Source organism: Macaca mulatta, chromosome 11, assembly GCF_049350105.2.
Source record: "Macaca mulatta isolate MMU2019108-1 chromosome 11, T2T-MMU8v2.0, whole genome shotgun sequence".
Taxonomy (NCBI): Eukaryota; Metazoa; Chordata; class Mammalia; order Primates; family Cercopithecidae; genus Macaca; species Macaca mulatta.
The window spans coordinates 69,482,340-69,490,111 of NC_133416.1; the positions used below are offsets into that span (position 1 = coordinate 69,482,340).

At 39.5% G+C, this 7,772-nt stretch overlaps 1 protein-coding gene across 1 annotated transcript in view; it reads right to left on the reverse strand.

Annotated features, from left to right (window-relative positions):
* Positions 1-6,992, reverse strand: part of TAFA2 (TAFA chemokine like family member 2) — a 519,256-nt gene extending 512,264 nt beyond the window's left edge. The window contains exon 1 of the mRNA XM_015152189.3: positions 6,815-6,992. The gene's annotated coding sequence lies outside the window, so the exon portion shown is untranslated. The remainder of the gene's footprint in view (positions 1-6,814) is intronic.
* Between the last annotated feature and the right edge of the window lie 780 nt (positions 6,993-7,772).

A 7,772-nucleotide genomic window follows, 5' to 3' on the forward strand; every position in this document is an offset into this window, starting at 1 on the left:
CGCTATATTGTCGCACTTCCATGCCATGATACTTAGTGGGTCTGAACACATGGAAAAATAATACTTTTTTTTTTCGAGGCACAGTCTCACTCTGTCGCCCAGGCTGGAGTGCATGGCGTGATCACAGCTCAATGCAGCTGTGACCTCCCAGGCTCAAGTGATCCTCCCACCTCTCAGCCTGTCAAGTAACTGGGACTACAGCCACACACACCCCACGCCTGGCAATTTTTTTTTTTTTTTTTTTTTTTTTTTTTTGGTAAAGGCAGGGTTTTATCGTGTTGCCCAGATGGTCTTGAACTCCTAGACTCAAGTGATCCTCTCACCTCAGCTTCTCAAAGTACTGGGATTACAGGCATAAGCCACCACACCTGGCTGAAAAAAACACCTTTTTTATTGTCTTAAAAATTCCACTGAAGAAATATGTTGCTGAGAAACTGAGGCACAGAGAAATAAAGTGGTTTTTGTGGACACATGGTTATTTATCGTTAGAGCTACAAAAGCATCTCCATAACTCTTGCCACTGTACCACACTGGTTTTATAATAGTCAATTTCAAAATTTATCTGCTAACCCGAATAGCAAGCTAATGAATTTTAACCACTCAACAAATGATGGAAGGAGCAAATATATCTTCAACTAGAAAAGTATAAATTCTGACCCAATTCTGAATGTGTATTTATAAGCATGCCAATTATCAATCTAATAGGGGTTTGCAATAATGTTTAAATACATACATATCTTAGCAGGAAAAAAAACTGTCATATAACAGTCATTAGGTTTAGTCCAAGAACTAAACTTTTAAAAATTAGGTTAAATTTTTTCCTTAAAGTTTTCCAAAATGGGGCCTCTGTTTTGTGATGGATGCCATTTCAATGCCCTCTCATTCTCCCCTTGGCCTTTGAATTGCTTCACTGAAATGTGGATTGTCTACCTCCTTTCTCTTTCTACACTGTAAAAAAGAACTAAAGTTAGAGCTATTTCACTCAATTTTACTCAGCTTTCCAAAGAAAATACAAACAAAGCTGGAGAACCCAAACAGCAAGCAAGACCAGGTCACAGCTACTGACTTGTCTGATAGCCACTTCTGAGAAATTTTCTAAACACTCTAGCACCAACAAATTTGAGTATGCCATTTACCATACAACTATAACAAGGTAAAACCAAACTAAGAAAGAAATGGTAACAGTAACCAGGTTTCCTACTTTGAATAAAATAGTACTGGAGAGTGCCTCTGTGAAGTTAGAACTGTCTGTAAGCTAATAAAGATAAAAATGTAAGTGTAAATGTTGTTTTTCTCAAGTAATATGAAGGGTCATTTCTAAATTCTTGACTGATCTGAGAAGTTACAAATTCATTCCATCCATACATAATGCCCTACTGTTTATAGGGTCCTGGAAGGCCTGCCCTCTCAAAGAATATATTTTAACAAAGTCTCTTTGTTCTATCACTAGGTAGAAGTTTGCTATTAAAATTCCTATAACCACATAACCCTTTTAAAACCATGGCAGAGTTTTCAGATATAGACAATAATTTTGAATGATCAGTTTTTTGCACCAGAAAGAATCTGTCTCCTCCTAGCCCACGACATTCTGGTTTGAAAACTTTAATTCCAAAGCACAAATGAACCTTTACAAAAATCTTCTGTTCTAGTACCCACTATAATTTATTTTCATAGACTTGTTTATAAGGAGCTGCATAATCCACCCAAAGAAAGCCGAAGTGTTTTTCTGTATTATTAAACTCAACAGAAAATTCCATGTGCAGCTACAGGAGGCCATAGGCAATTAACACTGAAAATGGAAAGGTGTAGAATCTTTGCATGACCTTTAAAGGGCAACACAGTTGCCCATTCACATGCATGCAATTATACAGTGACTAGTTCATAGCAGCAAATATATATATATTTATTTATATTTAGTGAAACAAACCTTGCATTCATCAAAAACTACTTTGAACTTTCCAGGCTTCATCTAGAGAGTTAGCTTTACATAGTACAGGAGACTTGTTCAGCTGGTTGTCTTCATTTTGTCAAATTACTAAATTCAGCCTATCACCGTAATTGCTAGAATGCAACATTATCACATTATTGAATCTCTCTGTAAAGAGTTTCCAAAATCTACTGCATAAAGCTACCATATAAAAGAAGCAATATAAATATAAATTTAATTGAATGACTATGTTTGTACTATTGCTGGGGAAAGGGAGATGTAACTTTGCTAACTAGCCATTCAGGGAAAATCATAAAACAATTACAGCTACTATGAAGTAACTTAGGAGATTGAAGGAAGTGATTAAAAGGACTTTATCTAATATAAACACACAAGCTCTGATTCCTTAGTTATACATCTCACACTCCACATGAACCACTGAACAAAATAGAGTATTCTTCTTGTAGCCTAAATATTTACTTCTCATCTGATTTCCAAGTAAACTAGAAACCTTATGTTTTCCAATGGCAATACCAATCAATTGCGTAAGTCTTGCACTGACTAGCTTGCCTAATATTACAGCACAGGATAAAATCCAACATATCCATGTGGTATACACACTAGAAACAGGTGGATTTTGGAAAGCTAACATAAATTTGGAGTATAATATCAATATATTTCTGGCAATTTTGTAGATACCATTTTAAATGAGAATAGTACACTCCAATGTAATACATAGTTTGTGCATTGACTATGGAGGTTTATATTCAATAAAGACAGCACACAGATAACATTCAGAGTTTAAAATGTGTCAAAATTCCCAGTTGTAGTGTCAATAAAAACATCGCAAAGTGTCTCCACATTGAGGGTAAAAATGATTTTTTTTGCATTTGTAGCCTAGTAAATAAAAGTACCTCCAAAAGAAAAATCCATGAGAAAAATAGAATGCATTAACAATGGCTCAAATAGTAAAACTAAGTTATAAATGACCTTGTCATACTATGGATATAGTTGTACTGCAGGTCAAATCATGGAAAATAGTAGAAAAACTATGCACCTAAAAAGGTAGACATTCCACAAAGTTGTTCTGATCACCCTGTTACATAAAACCAATATTTTACATGGGTGTCATTTAAAGCATATGTATGTATGTACGTATGCATGTGCATATATTTATAGATACAGAGACTATATTGATAGATACTACAGAGAAATATATTTAAATACTTTCACATTCCAATAAGTTTAACATCCTCTTAAAATTTCTGTAAGATTAAGTAGAAGACAAGAATTGTTTGTTTTATTTCATTGACAACGACACTGCACTGAATGAATCACTGCATTGAATGAACAAAATCAGACCTTCTAAAAATTACCCAATAAGTCAGTGGCCAATAACAATTAAAAAACAGAAACTAACTTCTATGTCTCTGTTTGCTAGGCTCACCTGTCAATCTCCTGTTTCAGACTGTGCTCCGAACCTAAAGTAAAACTGCTTTCTAAAGACTAATGGTAACTCAATGTGAGATTATTTATTCTCTTTCAATGGAATAATTAAGTAGTTCAATATGCTCAAAGTAGTTCCAAATAAAGTTAACCAAAGAATTTTCAAACAAAATGGCAAATTCATCATATCACATGGCATTATAAAATCAGTGGTCCAAAAGCAAGCTATTTCATGTGAAATTTTGTGCAAGCATGTGGCCAGATATGAAGTTGATGCAGCTGGTTTGGCCTTCATATCTAGCAGCAGGCTGTGTTAATGCAATTCTTCTCCTTGTTTTGATGAAGCCCTACTAATAACAGGTTGATGAATTGCATTTGCAAATGTCAGGCATAGATCAAAGGGGATGACAGCTTGGATGATTATTTTACCCCAAGTTGTGATTTTTCACCAAGAAAACAAAACTGCATTGCACAGTAAAGTTCCGTATTTTTACTTGAATCTTCAATGAATGAAACAGCTGCAGAAAAATGTGACTTAATGAGGCATCCCTAATAAAATACTGCAGAAGTAAAAGCAGGGGCACTGAACTGTTTGCACTCGGGTTGTTTCATCTTTTCAAATATACTAGAAATAACTGATGACACTTTGGAACATTCCTTGTTTGGGACATGCATTAGAGAGTTCGTCAGCAAATGTTCATCAGTTTGCAGTGATTGCTGAACTTGGGTGCAATCTGACCGTACCTTTTCTTAGAGGCCAAGATAAGAAATGACTGAGAAATCCCGAAGATACACATCTTACCCTTCCTGTATAAGGTAATCCATAACTTGCAATTAGTGATAAATCAATCTTAAATGCATATTTTAACACAAAAATACATTTTAAAATGATCATCAAAATACTGTATTGAAGACACTGGATCCAGGGCTACTAACATTTTCTGATAAAATATAAAATAATTTTTAAATTTTTTCCACCGCCCCCTAAATTTTATCATTTTATAAATTTTTATATAGGAAAACTGGCCATATCTAAAAACAGATCTTTTTACAGCCATGTCATCACATTTTATAACTTGGTGGTTAGTAAATACCATATTGCCATCTCTAAGCAATATGTAATCTATTTTGACATAAATCCATAGGCATCTCAATGAATCTTCATTCTCCAATTTGTCATTGTTAAAATAGCTAATATTTTTCTCATGAGATATCACATATACTTAGAAGCCTTAATTCCCCTCTAGCAGAACCTGTAGCATTATATAGGCATTTGCTTTAATGTCAAAAATTCTGGGTTCATCTTTAAGAGACACATATCATAGCACTCTACATAAATATTAAATCAGGCATCCTAAAGTACTAAATTTTTTAAAGGCAAGAAAAGAATCAAGATTTTAACATAAAAAAAAATGCCTGATCTGAATAAAACAACACACTAAAGCCATTTGCCTCTTAAAATATTCCCTGTGCCTAAGTATTCAGTTGGCAGTGACATTGACCTCACGGACTTTTGCTATCTATAAATAATACAATCTAACTTTTTTATTGAAAATTAGGAAAATGAACATATTTATAAGCTTCAGTGTGGTAACTGATGGCCTTTAAGTGGCTACTGGTGGTTTTAAAAATTAAGATTCCAAAAAGAAAGGTCAACTCAAACAATTGACTCAGGATGAGATCCGGAACAAAATAAAGTAAGGAAAGAGACAAACATGTCTGATCTTTTATTTGAAATATAGGATATTAGGTGCCAATTGTGATATTGCAAATGATTAGTCAGTCTGAGAGTACAAATGCAAACATGGAAAGGCTGAGGTAAGTACAATTAATCTTAATCCTCTGATTTTTAAAGCTTTAGAAGTGTTTTTAATCTCCTTTCCTAGTTATTTTGGTTTAGCACTTTACACAAAAAATCTTAAATTAATTGCTCATTTGTCTTAACTTATATGCCTAATAAAGCAGTTTGAGAGTGTTAATTGATAACTCTGAATGTTCATGTTTAAAATAATCTAGTCGAGAAGACAAGAATCAGACAATTATCATTCAGTCAATAGTAATTGAAATTCATCCTGTCCTGTGTGAAGGATCCTCCTACACTACCAAGTACTTTGGGGACACTTCAGAGTAAAGGTCGCTTAGGAGTTTGCTTTTTTGTGTGTGGTTTTTAAGATTTTTTTTTCTCCACGAATCATTTTGTAAAATCCAAGAGGGGATTTCACACTCACGAAAGGAGGATTTTTTTCCCTCTCTCTCTATTATTGTAATAATAAGCCAAACTCACGCAGCAAAGGTGAAGAGAGACTAGCCGCTGTAGTAACATTACTACACATTTTATTCCAAACGCTTCAGGCAATTGTTTAACACTCGGTCAAGACGTGGAATACTCAATAGAGAAGCCTCGCGTCCACCCGAAGGCTCTGCGAGCGTCTATGTTTCTTCCTTTTCAGACAGGATAACTCGACCTGCAGTTCTTAGAGAAAGAGGGCGACGGATCTCAAACTTTCCTTTGCAAAGCCAGTTTCTGAAAATAACACGTTCCCCCATTGATAAGTGAAGATCAGTAGCCTAAAGAAAACACTTCTTGGTAGGCACCTGGCCTTTTAGAATTGAAGGGGGAAGGGATGGCAAAGCAGTCGGCAGAAAACCCGTGTATTAGTAGCAAAATCTGGGAGACATCTACCCGGAAAGAAATTAAAAACCATTAGTTTTCCGAAGCCATTCTTATTCTGAAAGCTGTTCGTTAAGAGGATCATTTACTAAAGCTCTCTCGTAGTAGCCTTTACAAAAGCTTTTTTTCATTCAGTAAGAAAGCGCCCCATCCCAAATCTAAATAAACCTTACATAGATGAGGCTCTGGAATTTATCAGTTTGATTCTTCATGAAAATAGTTAGAGGTGGAGAAATCAACAGTCTCACTGAAACACCCACCTTCTGCAAGCAGGCCTGAGAATTAACTAATCAGAAGCGGACAAAAAGTAGGGATTTCAGAAAGATGACCTGACACATCCCATTGATCTTCCCTGGAACGCGACCCCCAACTCCTTATTAAGAGTCCAAAATGGTTACCAGCCAGGATGGGTCTGGGTAAGGAATCGAATTAAAACCCACTTCAATCTTCAACCTGGTCGTTTGTATTAGGAGAAATGGGGCAGAGAGGGAGGGCATTGCTCATGGAGACTTCTTTCTCATGCTCTGATCCCCTCTCTGCGCCCCTCTACTCCGCCCCTACCCTGACCGCCCGCGAGGGAGAGACGCCGGCCGCTGGACCCGCATCTGCCCTCACCTCTCGCCTTTCCCGGGCGATCTCCCTACAGCCCCGGATCCCCGAGGAAGGGGAGGTGAGACGTGTGCACACGGGGGCTTCCGGGTCCGCGGTCCTACAGTTGCCGCTCCGGTCCCCAGCACTGGCCGGCGACCAGAGGCGCGGCTCGCACCTACCTGCAGCCCGGCTTCCCGGTGGCGGCAACACCTAGCGATGCTCCTGCAGTTTTTGCGGGCCGGCGCCAGCCTTATCGCTCTCGCATCGCTTCCAAGATGCCAATCCGCCGTCACCATCCAGGGGCATAGGGAACCGAAGTCTGGTGCTGTGTGCTCGTGGAGGGCGGCGTGTGAGTGTGGCCCTGAGCGTGCGAGTGTGCGCGCGCGTGTGTGGCTGTGTTTCCTCCTCCGATGGCAAAGAGGGTTCAGGAATCTCTTGACATCCAAACTGGAATCCCCCTAAAGCGGGTGAAGGTGAGCCTGATCCTTCTCCCCGCTTCTTTATTCCACAATGTCAAAGTAATCAAAAGATTTGTTTACTGAAGAAAAGCCAAAGTCCCGAAGCCCTTGGCAGCGCCCGCGGTCGCCTGCTGTCCTCGCCGGATGCGCGCGGTGCGCTCAGCTCTCTGGACTGCAGGAATCAAGGCGGTCTTGCAGCAATTACCGCTCTTATTCCATCTCTGATTTGTTTGCTTTTAAGGCCGAGTAAAGACTTTTCCTCTCGCCTCACGTCGTCTCTCCCTCTCACACACACACACACTCACACATCCTCCGTTCCCTCTCTCCCGCCCTCCCTCTTGTTCTCTGGGGAAAGGCAATTGGATGGAAAGATTCACCTTCAGGAAAGCAGCCTCGGCCACGCACTTCTCGAGTTCCCTGGCTCTCGCAGGTACCGGGTCTCCAACGTGGTGGAGTTGCTGGGAGGCTCGGGACAGGAAGGAGGAGAGGCTCTGAGCTCAGCCGATGTCCCCCCGCCAGACGCCCGCGTCCCTCGGTCCAGGTGCCCCTGTTCCCACTGCTCGCAGATAGGTCCCCGCTGGTGCCCTCGCGGAGACTCTGCGCCTTCCACTCGAGTCCACTTAGCAGCAACTCCTGGCCAGCTTCAGCCCCTCAATCCCGCCTCGAAGTGCTGCGGGCA